This window comes from Hypomesus nipponensis, chromosome 5 (genome assembly GCF_054491055.1).
Source record: "Hypomesus nipponensis isolate SF chromosome 5, ASM5449105v1, whole genome shotgun sequence".
NCBI lineage: Eukaryota > Metazoa > Chordata > Actinopteri > Osmeriformes > Osmeridae > Hypomesus > Hypomesus nipponensis.
In genome coordinates this window covers 5,747,297-5,761,371 of record NC_140365.1, presented here as the reverse complement: position 1 = coordinate 5,761,371, position 14,075 = coordinate 5,747,297, and the positions used below count along the sequence as shown (strand labels likewise).

The 14,075-nt window shown below is 51.8% G+C and overlaps 1 protein-coding gene across 1 annotated transcript in view; it reads left to right on the top strand.

The window, feature by feature from the left end:
* tspoap1 (TSPO associated protein 1) overlaps window positions 1-14,075 on the top strand; it is a 63,874-nt gene that overhangs the window by 2,447 nt on the left and 47,352 nt on the right. The gene's annotated exons all lie outside the window — the stretch shown is intronic.

The window sequence follows — 14,075 nt, the reverse complement described above, 5'->3', positions numbered from 1 at the left end:
TTGTATTCAAGTCAATGCAGGAGGGCCAAATGTGATCATCTGGATGCAGAAAACGGTGTATTACACTGTCCTGTATGGGGTAAACCAGATAAAGACCTAGGAGGATGATCAATGTATTCTGCCTGTATTGTGCATTCCCTGCCAGAAGACACAGCAGCACTTTCCTCAGGACTATTAATAGACATCCCTTGCAAGCTAACAAGGTCCTTAGTACAGTATCTGTTATTTCCAAGGCCATACTGTGTCAGGTCATACATTAAGATTGGGCTGCATATTTAATCATTGCTTAAGTTATGGGTCCTGAGGGCGAGTCCAAGGACAGACAGAACCTGGGCAGTATCCTCAGCTGTGTCTGTGGGTAATGTAGTTCAGAGGATGTAGGGAAGGCCTTCACCTGGGCAGGGCCTAAGAAGAAAACACCTGCTCTCTTGTGTTGGTTCCTGTATGCAGAGTGCCAGCATTACTCTTCTACTTGCATCATAAATAATTCCCCAGCTCTTATGTACCCCAGTACAGCAACCAACAGCTTTTGTTAAGTGTATAGGATTGCTTTGTCAGGAGGACTTGGCCACCTGGATGGTTTTTTAATGAGTTACCCATTTGGTCAGCATCAGGTCCAATGCTATTCTAAGTCTGGTAACTGCTGTTTGTGTGTGTGTGGGAGGGGGTTGGAGGTGTGTGTGTGTGTGTGTGTGTGGGAGGGGGTTGGAGGTGTGTGTGTGTGTGTGTGGGAGGGGGTTGGAGGTGTGTGTGTGTGTGGGTGGCCCCAGAGCCCCCTGTCAGACCCTCTAATTGAGTCTGTTGTTGATGGCAATGGGATGACAGTTTCATCACAGGTGTTAAGCCTTTTTATTAGCCTTGTGGGTACTGTCACTGCCAGCAGTCCTTCTCTGAAGCATGGTCTGTACGTCAGTCGTGTGATACTGCTTGTCGTCCCTGAACTTCCGTGGTTCCTGAGGGTCAGTGGCGGGCTATCCCTTTCTCATCATAGCAGCTGGAGGAAAGATACAGGGAGTGTTAGGTTTGTAATGACCAGGTCAATCACTTCACAGTGCACGTCAACACTACTGTCTGAATGGTGCTGGGGAGGACGGATCAGTTAACCTCAGTGGGCCAGTCATTATACTGAGGGAATGTTGACAACTGATGTTGGACCTTTTTTTATGAAAATACATTTAAATAAATCTCAGAAGTGGCAGCTTTATAATGCCTGCTTTCAGGAGGCACTTAACCTAGATGTGCCTAATGTGCTTAAATATTTATCTGAATAAATAGGTAAAGTAAATATTTTAAGAAACTTCCCAATCTTGTTCCTGAGTCAGGGTATTCACTGCTTCAAACAATAAATAATTCACTAATTGCAAAGTTAACATTGATATCGGTGTTGAATATTTGGGATTGTGGTTGTGCTTTCGGTTCCACTTCTCGAGGGTAGGCTAAGCCCCCCCGACCTGTCAGAGAGTGATGGAGTGTGTGTTGATGCTGAGAGATGTCCCTGCACTATCCTCAGAGTCAACAAACATGTCAACTCTGACAGAAGCTCCCTCTCATCTGGGCGTGGTGGCTGGCTATGTTCTGTGCCTGCTGTTTTGGGGAGCTGGAAGGCAGAAGTGGGTCAATGTGTGTAGACCCCCCCCCCCTTCCCTCCCCAGTCTGAATTGAAGATTTTAAAGGGGGGAAGAGATTGAATAATTAATCCGAGTCATAGCTGAATCCAAACAGCCGACTCTCAGGGGTGCCTCCTGTACACACACACACACACACACACACACACACACACACACACACAGAACCTCAGTGGCATTACCATGTCAGGCTTTGTAGAGCAGTAAGGTGGTGCTTCAAAAGCCTTTTCCAAAACCTGGGAAACCTTCAGATGTATCTAGTAACCTGTTAACCTATATGTGTCTATCACAATAGCATGGTGCCATCTTTCCAAATGCTCACTGCTGTCATTGTATCAGTTCCAGGCTCCCATCTCAGAACTGGGTCCCATTAGGAACTCTTTGATGTTCAGAAAACAGCCCCCAAACCTCCAACAGTCACTTTCTGCTTTCTGCTTTTCTCCATATTTTCATCCTAGAACAAATGTAATATTACACAAATGTCAGTTTGATTCCCAGACAGACAGACACACACACACACACACACACACACACAAGCGCACGCACACAAGCGCACGCAGGCAGGCAGGGAGGAAGGGAGGGAGCTTCCACCCGTCAAAGACGGTGTAGATGTGTCAGTATGTCAGGAGCTTGGAGACATCAGGGATGACGGAGTTTAGCCCTGAGCTCAGCATGCCTGCTGCAAAACTGCTGCTTCAAAACTGCTGAAATCAGAATGATTACTGTAACCATGAAAACCTAGCTCGCTTCAGCCTATGATGTACACGCTCAGCTTTGAATTTAGCCTATGAGAGAGTTCTCTCCAGCCACAAACGGTCCTAAATATTCTTGACACCGTGGAAAAGCATTAAGCCGGTAACATGACAGGTTTTGTTGACACTTGCCCTTTTACTTTTGGGACCATCAGCATTTGTAAATCACGTTTCCACTGCTACACTCAGTCTAGTGAGAAGGGTGGCTAAGCTGCTGCCATTTTCTGGCTAACACCCTGCTCTGCTTGTTGTTTCCCCTCGTATCCGAACCCCCCCCCCCCCCCATCCCCCAAGCCAGGGCTTCAAATGAAAGTTTTGGAGAAGCTGGAGGGAGATTGGGGTGGGCGAAGGCGTGTCAGGGTTGGCTTCTCTCAGTGGCGAGGTCACGCTCTCCTGAGCGCCCTGTAATTACAGTTTGATAGAAAGAAAATGGGGGAGCGGCTCTGGGAGGAGAGAGAGAGAGAGGTGGAGAGAGAGAGGTGGAGAGAGAGAGATGGAGAGAGAGAGGTGGAGAGAGAGAGGTGGAGAGAGAGAGGTGGAGAGAGAGAGGTGGAGAGAAAGACAGGTGGAGAGAGAGAGAGAGAGAGAGAGGTGGAGAGAGAGAGAGAGGTTGAGAGAGAGAGGTGGAGAGAGAGAGAGAGGTGGAGAGAGAGAGAGGTGGAGAGAGAGAGGTGGAGAAAGAGAGGTGGAGAAAGAGAGGTGGAGAGAGAGAGAGAGGTGGAGAGAGAGAGAGAGGTGGAGAGAGAGAGGTGGAGAGAGAGAGAGAGAGAGGTGGAGAGAGAGAGGTGGAGAGAGAGGTGGAGAAAGAGAGAGGTGGGGAGAGAGAGAGGTGGAGAGAGAGAGAGAGAGAGGTGGGGAGAGAGCACGGTCTGTATCTGTGCTCCTGTCTCTGGGAGGCGCTTATGTGGCCCCTATAATCCTAACCCCAGTTGAGCTGAAAGTGTACAAGGTTAGTTAGAACATGCAGTAAGTATAGGCCTGCTGGTCTTTTATTTGTTGCATGTTGAAAACATTTCGCGCAAATGTCGGTCATTCCCCCCAGATCATGTTTCAGGCTCTGCAGTGGATTTAGAATGTGGGACTCCCACAAATATGTGCATATCATTTTTTTGGAGCTCTCGATCCTTCCTCTCTCTGCCTTGAAAGATTCCTCTGAGGTTTAGCAGCGGAGAGGTGTGGCGAGGCCTTGTCCTGGCCGGAGGCAGCATCTTCAAACTGGGCCCCAGGGCCTCGTACGTCCATCACTCAGGGCCACAGAGATGGATCAGCTTTAATGGGATGACACACTCACTCTCCCTTTCATGCTGTTGATGTACCAGGGACAGCAGCCGCCATGCCTCCTCACCCTCTCTCCCTGACACACACACACACTCACTCACACACACACACACACAGACACACACACACTCACAGACACACACACACAGTGCACTGATTCACATTCTTTCAAGTTAATGGCATCTTGTATTTTTATTATTATTCTCACTGCCCCGTTGAGTCCAGTATCAGGCTCCCTATATTGTAATACAGAGGCTTGTTTCAGACAGCTGGCCATGACAAGGGGCCTTCTTTAATTCCTCCGCAGTGCTCAATTTTCTTTTTATAGCTTCTGTTCTGTCACGCTGGTTACTGGCACCCTGGCTCTCCCTAAATCAATGCTTGGGCCACGCATTGATTTCAGAGAAGATTCATGTCCTAAAACCCAAATTTCTGAACAGCAGCATGACTCTTTGATTTTCTGCACAGCATCTTTTCAGAGTAAGGTTCAGATCAGAAAGCCTGGGGTGTTCAACAGTTCTGTACCCCAGACGAATGCTGTTGGGTCATAAAGTGCCTTTTTGGCTTTGATTCAAAATCTTATTTGTGGATGATCTCTTTAACAAGCAGTGTAAACACATGGTTGTTCTCTGGCATGTGGCAGGAAGCTGGTGAAGACATCCAGTCTGTTAGCTGATGGGAGTCGTAGTCTTTGGAGCTGGGGGAGGTTCGGGATCATATGAAAAGGGAATTTGCCACCCCACTGCGTGTGTGTGGGTGTGTTTGTGGATGATGCTGTATTTCAAACGGTTAACCTCAAGCTTCTGGTGTGGCAGTTTGACAGGCTTGTTTGCGACAGCCCATATTTGAGCAGTTGAAATAAATCAGAATCCATCATTTTCCTGTCAGCAGCCACTTAGGATAATTTTATCTCGCCGACAATGTATTGTGCGCAGTGTGTTTTTTTTTCATTTTTTTTTTTTTCTCATTTGTAATGGCAGATAGAAAGAGGAGGGGAGATATGAAAGCAGGATGTCATCCCTGGGCCTGCCTTCAGCCTTCCCATGTTGCACCGTGCTGCCTCTTCAACAATCAATAGGCAACCAACATCATTCCAGCGTCATCTCCATGGAAACGAGCGACAGCAGCAGTCATGATTGGCCCCCTTCCTCGAAGCTGCCCTTTTGTGATAGGACGACTGAAATGTATTCTCCCCACCCCCTCCTCTCGCCGACACAAACACACGCACACACACCCACAGAGTCACACACGCATTTTCCCCTCCGCTGGCTCCTCTTCCTTCACCTCGCCGCCGCCGCGATGTGGGAATCGGGAGATTAGACGGCTCAGCCAGCGCACCGACGCTCCCGAGCACCAGCGTTCAGAGCCGCGTCCTCCAGGAGAACACACACACACACTGCTGGAGACCTCCATCACACCACCTGCTTCTCAGAAACACAGGGACCGGAGGAGAGACCTGTTAGCCAAACCAGCCTCTCTCTCGCTCTCTCTCATATACAGCCTTATGTGTCTATACAGACACACGCGAAATAGCTGGGTGTGTTTCTACTGCGTGCTGCGAGTCGGGCGGGTGTGGGAGACGGGACTGCTGATTCCTCTGCCCTCCTGCTCGGCTTTCTGGGTAAGCGACAGTGACAGAGCCTTCACAGAGCCCACGGAGCAGAGAGAGAGGACGAGGCAGCTCTATCCAGCCTGGCAAGTAAGAGCTCTCCATCTCCACGCTTCGCTGTGCTCACATACCAGAGAGGAGAGATAACAATAAGAATCCGTTTTGGATCCCAAGAAGCGGTTTGGTTTTTCGTTTTCTTGCTGTATGCGTAGAAGGGGATATTTTGGGGGGAGGGAGGTGTTCGTTTTGTAGCCTCCACAAAGACGTCATTCTGGGCCGTTTTCCTGCCCCCTCCTCCTCGAAAGTTTGATGAGCGAGCGTGCTCATCAGTGGATTAACTGTCATCGTCTCGACGCATGCTCCCGTTGTTGTGAAGGGTATTTTTGGGGGAAGCAACAAAGGCCCAGCCTGAACTATTTTTGCCACTGTGAATTCCTCAGTGAATTCCTCAGTGGAGGAAGCGAACTAACTTGAGACTGAGGCTGTGTACTGGATCTGGTGACGGGTAAGCCTGGTAATTACATCACTGAGCTGGCTAATCTTATCGTTTTGATCTGGGGACACTTCAACTGAGCCCAGACACATTCACCCCCCCCCCCTTCCTAAACTCTGAGGAAGAAAAGGGGATCTTTTTTTTGTTGTTTTTTTTTTGTTTTGAAGTCAGCTCGGTGCGGCCGATCCGTGTAATTCGTCTTGGCGAATGAAAAAAATCCCCGTTGTGGCCCGGCGCTGGCTGTGCTTCCCATGTGGCTCTATTGATCCCCAGCAGCGCTGGCCGACTGTGACGCAGAGTGATGTATGACCTGTGCACCAGGCCGGAGCAGGCAGATCAGCCTTGTGCAGACCCACAGATGGAGAGCCGCCGAGGGGTCGAGGCCCCGTGCCCCCAGCAGCCCGGGCTGGGGAGGACAGGGGAGCTGGGGGCCGAGGACCCAGGAGACAAGTCCTCACCAGGCACCACCACCGCAGCCCTTGCTACTCCCACATCTATGCTGGGCAAGAGACACCACTCGCTGTATGAAAACATCAACGGCTTTGAAGTGGAGGGTCTACGCAAGGTAGGTCTGGAGGGGATGCTGTTATCTACCTGTAACCCTTACAGCTATACAGGGGGGATACAGAACACGTGTCAGGGATACGCTGGTGCGGTGTAATGGGTGTTGCATGTTTTGCCGGTCGGTGAGTTTGTGTCTGAGTTGAGTCTTGTGTAACTACTGGAGCAGTGTGACTCAGGTTGGCAGAAAGTGTTTTATGTGGGCCAGCACTGTAGCATCTTGGATGTGTGCGTTGGCAGTTACTATATTCAGCCAGGGTGACCTCAACCCATATTTCACATCGCTGGAGAGCCTAAATGGGACAACAGAGGATCCACTTAACGGCGTCCAATTGAAAATCAATATGAAAATCCAGAAGAATTTCCTGTAATTGGACGGGCCTCTCACGTCGGAACGGCTTGCTTGCAGGAAGGAGGGAGTTAATGGTGATGAACAGACTCCAGTGGATGGCTACAGTAACCTGCAAGCTGGGTGCTTTAGGAAATCTTTCGAAATCCATAGATACCAAGGAGGGATGGAACAACCTTAACCCTGATGGAGAATGGCAGATTGGAAACGAGAGAGGAGTGGGCGAGTGTCATGCCCATTCTTGTTCCCGTCAGACTCTGGTTTGATGAGGTAGCTTCGACGTGTCAGCGCTGAGACCGACACTGCCACCCTCCCCCCCCCCCCGGCCCTCCTCTTGACCCCGTGGTGACCTCCCCAGATGATGAGACGGAAGCACCTTCTCAGGACTGAGTCCGGCAGGGGGCCGTCAGGGCTGCCAGCCTCACCCACAACCTGCCGCCTCACATTTAGGCAAGGGAGGGAACACACTCCTCATGCATATTTCAGCACAGCCTACGTTGTTTTTTATTTTCCGATTACATTACTTTCCTTTCTTGCCAGATCAGCGTTACGTAATCCCCTGAACTGGCCCTCAGTCGTTAAAAGGCTCCTCCCCGAAAGAAAGCTGGATTTGGGACCTTGTCGGGTCTGCCGTCCCTCCTAAACAGAGGACCCTCTGCCTTTTACAACCAGTGTGGTCGTAGATCCATAGCAGAATGGCCACAGGAGCAGAGAGAGAGCGTTTAAATGATGCATTAGCAATTAACTTCCAGGCCTTTCAGCCCAGTGGGGGGGGGTGGCTCTGGCCATTGTTCCGCAGGGGGTCCTGTCAGGTTCGGCAGATGACTATTTATTTATCTGTTATGTGCAGAGATCACGTGTGTGTGCGCGCGGGCCCTTTTTTATTTTCTCATCACCATTTCCAGCCGCCTTGATTGATTGTGCGTGTCCGTGTGTGTGTGTGTGTGTGTGTGTGTGTGTGTAAATGAAGAGCACCGTGTGAGCGCCTGTGGTCCAGCGGGGCCATTAGTCAGGCCTGTGTGGACTGTGATGGAGCACAGCCACCCCCCAGAGGAGGAACAGGCCTGCTGGAGAGGGAGGAGGGAGACCTAGACCCAAACACTGGACCCAGAGAGGGAGAGAGCAGAGAGCCAGTAGTCTATAGGCTTGGGGGGGGGTGGTGGTGGTGGTGGTGGTGGTGGGGGTGGGGGGGGGGGGTATGAAAGAGACATGGACCACAACCCCCTCTTTTAATGGCGGGCTGTTATTCGGGGGCACGTGTGAACAAGGACAGTCTTTTGTATGAGGTGATAGCGACGCCTCTCCGCATCTCCATAAACCTGTGTGTCACGGCTCACAGTCACGGTTATCAGTGACCTGATAGCTCTCCCTTCCCTCCCTTCCTCCCTCTATCTCTCTCTGTCTCTCTCTCTCTCTGTCTCTCTCTCTCTCCCTTTATCTTTCTCCCTCTCTCTCTCTTTCTCCATATCTCCGTCTCTTTCTCTTTCTAGTCTGTCACTTGTATCTCGGCCGTCAGCTCTGGGTCTCTTTCAGGTTCAGCTCTACAGCTGTCTGCTTTGTCATGTATTCATGAGGAGCTCTCTGTTCCACTGTGCACGTTCATGTTTTTCAATGTCCTTTTTAATGCAGAAAGGTGTTAGTATGTGTATGAATTCTCTTCCCTACTTCACACAGGGGTCATAGAAAATGCTCCTGTTTAGCATAGACTGCTTTCCCTACAGACCAAAATCTCTGGAGAACTGACTTGTCTCTGCATATCATCGGCCTGCATGGTTTTAATGGCCTGCCACTATTACATTCTCTCCTTGGATTTCTTGCCCATTAGGATAAGCCAGCCCTTTTTACAGCCAGCTAAACGTGGCCTTTCTCTAAAGCCATGGTGTGTTAGCTCACTTCCACTGCTCCAGGGCAACATTCGGGATTCACAGGCTGACTGCAGCCATGGAGTCACATTTGAGGGTGATAGTTAATACCATTATTAGATGCTTCAATCGAGGTTTTTCCACACACAGACCCGGATGCTAACGCTAGGCGAGCTGCTAGGGAGGCTGTTATGTGCTGTGTGTTGGCCTCCTATTCCCACAAATAAGAGAGATGGTTTACGTTCACGGTGAAGATGTACAGTGTGAAAAGGCCTTGGGGGACTACTGATTTCGCGCCGCTGATGGCGTCACGTTGTACTGTTACACAATGAACTCAGCCCACCGTCTGTTCTGTGGCGCTGAGGAGATGGGGCTGGGTTTTATGACTGCTGTGAAGAGGACGCCTACTTTATGAGGTTTGGCTGGTACATGGCGGAGGTGCAGTAGAGAGGGCCGTCTGATGAAATGCCTCGGGCAGGGATCAGGGGAGATTTAAGGGTGATGTTCCTGCCTCTGTACACCCCCCTCCCCCCCTTCTCTCTCTCTGTCTTAAGGTGTCCTGAGCCCGTATCCAGGCTCCCCCCACTGTGTTGGAACACATTGGTCTCATTGTATCTGGGAGAAATAATGGTATCTTTCTGTATTCATCTCACCTTTTCTTTCAGCCCAGGGGGGACTTCTTTCACCTTTTGTGCGGCTCCCCTGGTTCTGCCACAGCCTGTTATCCAGCCTCTCCTCTGGCTGTCAGGGTACTGAAGCCCCTGGGCTCGTGCAGTGTGCCACAATGTGGTGTGGCACACCGTGTACCTATCCTCACAGCCGCGTCACTGACGGCCTCTGTTCTCCTTGTCTGATAAAGTCAAGGTGTCTAACCGTTTGCGAAAAGGCTCGTTTTTGCGGTCTGTTCTTATACGGTGCGCTGGCACCAAGAGGTGAGTCGTACAGTGGAGCGACGAGCGGAGGGCCTGTGTGTTGAAGAACCCTCCACAGGGGGTCACGCTCCTCAGTTTTCCATTAGAACACAATTAATCATGTTATTAGATTAGCCCTCATCTGGGCCGCGATGCTTCAATTACAGCCCAGGGAGTAACGAGGGCCTGGATTGAGTTGGCACCGATTCAGAGATCCCGGCAATCGACCAGCACCCCACCCCCCCCCTCCCTCCATCCACACACTCACACACACACCTCCGCCCCCTGACAGTGCCTAACCCTGTGTTCGTGTTCACTCCTGTGGGTCTGTATCTCCCAGTGTCCTGTGTGCGAGAGAGGGCTGTGGCACCATGACCTTTCAGCTGCTGCATCATGAATCGCATCTCAGGCGCTGCTGCATCTAATCACAGTCGATCTGATTGACTCGTCTCTCTCTCCACGGCCAGGGGCGGTCCAGGGTGCCCCTGCAGCCCAGGCGCAGGTACGGGGTGCTAGCATTCTGACAGGCAGACTGCAATCTGTAGTGCAGTGGCAGGAGATCGCTCAGGTTTAAGCCTCGTTCCACATCCCGCTGCGCTGTTATCAGTGTCACGCAGTTTGAGGATATTCTCCCTCTGTCCTACTCTGAGATGAGGAGTTTGTCCCCTCCGGCCGTGTAAGGCCGAAGTGAACATGGGAAGTCCTTATCACATGTGGCAGGGCCCTGCAGTGTCTGGGTGGGACACTGGACGGTGTGTTATACAGTACACCTTGTCCTGGGTGATTGGGCCTGTCCCCCTGATCATGGAGGATGGAGACCCACAGAGAGGGTGGCGGTGGTGGTGTGGAGCCGTTGTCGGCGGCGCTGCCGTTGGGTGGGGTGTGCGGCGAGGGAGTGTGTGACTGTGTGACGCCGGCTTTACAGCTCTGCTCTGACCCTCTGTGGGGGAAAAAAGGTAAAGTGGAGCACTGCTCCAGAACTTCTGAGCCTCTATCGCTCCCTCCCTCTAACTTTCTCCATCTATCTCTCTTTTTTCTCCCTCTTTTCTATGTCTCTTTCTAAAGTATCTCTCTGTCTATATATATCTCTCTCGCTCTCTCTTTCTCTCTCTCTTCCCCTGCTGTTCCTCCTCTACCTGCCTCAGGAACATGGCAGTTTGCTACGCGGGAGAGCTGTCCATCAAAGCTCACCATCTCTCTGCCCTTCACCTTCTCCTGAGCATTCATGGAGAGTCTTAGACATCCCTCGGGGGTGGGGGGGGGTGGGGGTGGGAGTCTAGATGCAAGATTAAGGGTAGTCAGCCGCACGACTTCCTCTTTGATCACGCCATGAGGTTTGAAAGCTAAATAAATTAATACACATACGCTGCTTGTAAATGTGGCATTGGAACAGACTGTTTTTTTGGGATGTGATTGAAGAGATGTGATTTGATTCATGTAGTTGATCCAAACCCTCCAAGCCGCATGTCCCACAGTGCTTTCTTCTGCTGCTGAATCAGAGCACAGCTTGATTGGGGCCTGAGCTTCTCTTTCATATCAGACACACGAGCATCGGATGTTGAGACGGCGTGTTCACATTTTGTATTTACAACCCGCTGAAGGCAGATTGTAAGATAACAGGCTCTGCCAAGTCTCATTTAAATGTAACTAAAAGGGCAGATTGTTAGCAGTAGAAGGGATTTCCACTTGCGCCGATCCAGGGTTTCCAAACTGTGCCGTCAACAACATCTCCACAGCCAAAGAAGTTGTCCTATTTCAAGTGGTGGCTGTTTCTTCTCCCCCCCCTGGCCCTCGTGTGGGAACAGGACGCAGCTGATCCTTATCTCCTTTTGTATGCTGTCCTCTTCCTCCCAGAACCCCAGGGGAAGAGGGCAGCATGGCTGCATCCACTGGATTCCCTCGCTCCAGGGAGGGGCTGAGCACACAGGCTGAGGAGATTGAGACTTGAGCTTGAGGCTGGGTCACGGCTCTGTTTGAGTCTCTCCTGAGGGGGGTCAACCCCTCCGTCAACACCTGTCCTCCTTTAATATAACTGCCATCCTAAAGCCAGGCCGCTGGGCAGTCAAGCCCGACGCCTCAGAAGTTTCTCTGCTGTGAGGCCTGTGAGGGACAGGGCTGTCTGCTGTGAGGCCTGTGAGGGACAGGGCTGTCTGCTGTGAGGCCTGTGAAGGACAGGGCTGTCTGCTGTGAGGGACAGGGCTGTCTGCTGTGAGGCCTGTGAGGGACAGGGCTGTCTGCTGTAAGGCCTGTGAGGGACAGGGCTGTCTGCTGTGAGGCCTGTGAGGGACAGGGCTGTCTGCTGTGAGGGACAGGGCTGTCTGCTGTGAGGGACAGGGCTATCTGCTGTGAGGATCGTGAGGGACAGGGCTGTCTGCTGTGAGGCCTGTGAAGGACAGGGTTGTCTGCTGTGAGGGACAGGGCTGTCTGCTGTGAGGGACAGGGCTGTCTGCTGTGAGGCCCGTGAGGGACAGGGCTGTCTGCTGTGAGGGACAGGGCTGTCTGCTGTGAGGGACAGGGCTGTCTGCTGTGAGGGACAGGGCTGTCTGCTGTGAGGCCCGTGAGGGACAGGGCTGTCTGCTGTGAGGCCCGTGAGGGACAGGGCTGTCTGCTGTGAGGCCCGTGAGGGACAGGGCTGTCTGCTGTGAGGCCTGTGAGGGACAGGGCTGTCTGCTATGAGGCCTGTGAGGGACAGGGCTGTCTGCTGTGAGGCCTGTGAGGGACAGGGCTGTCTGCTGTGAGGCCTGTGAGGGACAGGGCTGTCTGCTGTGAGGCCTGTGAGGGACAGGGCTGTCTGCTGTGAGGCCTGTGAGGGACAGGGCTGTCTGCTGTGAGGGACAGAGCTGTCTGCTGTGAGGCCTGTGAGAGTGCGGGGACGGTGGACAGCTCAGCCTCTCATGATGGAGTGTGTGACCTTTTATTTTTGGCGCTTTCATTAGGTATGTCCCTGAGGGGGGATGACCTGACATGATCCCCCCCCCCCCTCTGGTCCCTTGACCCCTCCGGGAAACCGACAAAACTGCTGAAATGGGGGAAACTCGCAACACAGTGACAATCTGCAGGCTGCGAAAGAACGGCCTGCCTTTCGCTTTGCCCGGTGTCATAAATCTTTGAGGCGTGCATGCTGTGGCCGTGTGGCTGTACATAATTAATGAGTCACAGAAGCCTTTGTCTGCTTGGCCCTCCACTTCCTCAGAGTAGGAACCAAAGCATCATATATAAGCAACAGGGCCAAGTATTTTTTGTGTTTGCGTCTGTGCGTGTGTGTGAGAGCCTTAGTAGTCAGTGTATCTCTTTTAACGCCGTTCCAGGCCTCAGTGGTGAATAATTGATCACAGTGTTTGTCTCATCTCCAGCTTGTTTGGTTGGAACCCCCCCACCACCATCACCACATCCCAGCCCAAACAGCCCAGAGAGAGGGTCTGTCTGGCAGGCTGCCTCCCCAGCCCCTTAAGGGTTCTGCTCCCTGTCTGCAGCCACAACAAACCTGCCCACTGTGGGTGTCAGGAGGTCAGCGGAGCCGGCATCCTCTGGCTCGTCTCTCACTGGCTCCACGCTCCTCTCAGGCCTTTTAGCACCCTCCGGCTGGGCGGTTGGGTTGTGTTCGGCCTGACAGGAGTGGAGGACAGACTGCTGCTGTGCGTGCTGGCTTGCCCAATGGGGTGAGACCAGATCTGAACCTCACTGCAGAACCCCGACAATTGGACCCATTATGTTGGTCTATTCATTTTTTCGCCGAACCGTTTGTGGAACCTTTTAATATATGTGAACTGAGGAGCGTTTAATCCAATAACACTGGCCTGGCTCCTCCCCCAGCCGAGCCCTGCCTCTGGAGGGGGGGGGGGGGGGGGGGCTCTGCGCAGGGAACAGCTATGGAAATATGTCCCCCCTCCCCTGACTGTGTGCCTCTCTCAGCTCAACAGGAGCAGGAGCGTTTTGTAAATGTCAGAGGCATGACAGAGACCATGCTGCAGGTGATTCTCTCCACCATGCTTGTCTCCACCCCAAGAACCCCCCTCCCTCCTCCTGTTGCCCCCTCCCCCTTCCCTTATTTCGCCCTCAGGGTTTCTATCCGCCGCCCTGTTTAAGCTCCTTAACCTTGAGCCTCTCACAGACACCGTCCTCTGAGTACCTGTTCATGTACTGCAGTCAGCCCTCCTCTGCCATCTTCACGCCTCCTGCCTTTCCGAGCAAATCACCTCTTATCATCCTTGAATGATGGCACAGAAGCGAATTTCAGAAATCAGTGGAGGCCCTGGTGCATTTACTCCTCCTCTCTCTCTCTCTCTCTCTCTCTCTCTCTCTCTCTCTCTCTCTCTCTCTCTTTCTGTCTCTCTCTGTCTCTCTCTGTCTCTCTGTCTCTCTCTCTTTGTCTGTCTCTCTCTGTCTCTCTCTATCTGTCTCTCTGTCTCTCTCTCTCAATTCAATTCAATTGGCTTTATTGGCATTAAGAAACAAATGTTCATATTGCCAAAGCAACGGTGGAACCACAGAACACAGAAACAATATTCATATTGTAACTATGGACGTCGGTATACTATTAATGTTACCAGATAATACAATATCAACCAAACATGGCAAATTCAGTTGAAAGATTAAAGGAAACTTTAACATAACCTTAAGATTGGTTATTATATA